The sequence below is a fragment of the Neophocaena asiaeorientalis genome, unplaced genomic scaffold (genome assembly GCF_003031525.2).
Source record: "Neophocaena asiaeorientalis asiaeorientalis breed wild unplaced genomic scaffold, Neophocaena_asiaeorientalis_V1.1 scaffold70, whole genome shotgun sequence".
NCBI lineage: Eukaryota > Metazoa > Chordata > Mammalia > Artiodactyla > Phocoenidae > Neophocaena > Neophocaena asiaeorientalis.
Window position 1 is genome coordinate 4807630 of NW_020175410.1, and position 1778 is coordinate 4809407.

The window sequence follows — 1778 nt, forward strand, 5'->3', positions numbered from 1 at the left end:
AAGAAACTTCTATATAGTCAAGGCAGAGATCTGGAGTAAAAAACACCTCTAAGTAATCTGTTCTTCATTTCTTATAGTTACAGTTAGAAATTGCTTCCTAATCACGATTAAACATTGTGTACAGGTGTTTAAAATGTTCCTAGATGCACATTACTTAAAAAAATCAGTATGGGCAAACATTTTTTGCTAGAACCAACATTCCTGAGAGCCCCAACTAAAAAACTGGTAAAAAATATCCAGACTCCACAAACATCTCAGAATTTGTCTTTAAATGGGAGAAAAAAAAAAAACAAAAAAAACACATGGAACTTTATGAAAGGTCTTTAACAAGCTACCTTGGGAGCTCTACTCAAAAAAAGAAGTTGATGTAACTAAAACAGATGTTTCAGTGCAGCTCCAAAAATCTTTATAAATACAGCCATTTGGAGGGATGGTGCTGGATCAGAAGAAGTTTTATTCCTTGTGTATCTACATTAGGTGTACATGCCTCATCTCAGTTGTCATAATTATCCCTGTAATTTCCTCCTGAGTAGCGGTCATAACCACCCTGGCTTCTGCTGCCATAGTCTCTGGACCTTCCATATCTATATCCATATCCTCCAGGTCGGCTGTCATACCTGCCACTTCCATAGCCCTGGTCCCCACCACCTCTAGAGTAGCTGTGACCACGCCCATAGGCCCCAAAGGCACCCCCTCTTGTTCCTTGGGCCAACTTGCCCGCGTGGTCTCCACCGATCTGACGACCGTCCAGAGACTCTCCATTCATGGCTCTCATGACATCTGAGGCATGCTCTGGATTGGTGAAGGTGATGAAGCCAAAGCCCCGGGATCGCTGAGTCTCCCAGTCCTTGACAACAACCACCTCAGAAATAGGTCTGAAGCTGCTGAAGTGGTCTTCCACAGCCTGCTCATCAGTGTTGAAGTTGAGCCCTCCCACAAAGAGCTTCCCTTCTTCAGAGGACATGGTGGTAAATTCAAGTCCTGGAAATTAAAAGGCCGAAGAGACAGCTACCGCCAAGAAGCCGAGAGACTGGGCTGTCATTTCTTTTTTTTTTTTTTTTTAATATTCATTTATTTATTTATTTATTTTTGGCTGCATTGGGTCCTCGTTGTGCGCGGGCTTTCTCTAGTTGTGGCGGGTTGGGGCTACTCTTCGTTGTGCGGTGGCTTGTCCTGTTGCGGAGCACGGGCTCTAGGCACGTGGGCTTCAGTAGTTGTGGCTCGCGGGCTCTAGAGCACAGGCTCAGTAGTTGTGGCTCATGGGCTCTAGAGCGCAGGCTCAGTAGTTGTGGCTCGCGGGCTTAGTTGCTCCGCGGCATGTGGGAACTTCCTGGACCAGGGCTCGAACCCGTGTCCCCCGCATTAGCAGGCGGGTTCCCAACCTCTGCGCCACCAGGGAAGCCCTGTCATTTCTTTTTGTAGGCTAGACTAGAGTATAATTCACACAGATTTCCCTATTCACAGGAATATCTGGAATGCATTTTTAGATGAAGTTAATATCACAAATTGTGGCTATTAGTTTTGATATTATCAAAGAAATATTAAAAAGAACTTGTCTATCTTTAATGCAGATTATAATCTTACAGCAGAAGAGTAAAATAGTGTCTCACAAGGGAGCTCTTTATGCACTGCTGCATTGGAAGTTTATTTGAAGAAGTGGAAGAATTTGATCACTCTTTGGAAATCAATTCAGCTATTTCTCATGACTAAGTTTCCCTTATACTTAGAAAGAAAGCCTTTATTGTTTTCCCTCAAAACAGTGCTCTTTGTCTACTATT

General features: G+C 43.6%; 1 pseudogene; it reads right to left on the minus strand.

The window, feature by feature from the left end:
- Positions 1 to 464: 464 nt before the first annotated feature.
- LOC112414568 (RNA-binding protein 3 pseudogene) lies at positions 465 to 986 on the minus strand (annotated as a pseudogene).
- Positions 987 to 1778: the final 792 nt, after the last annotated feature.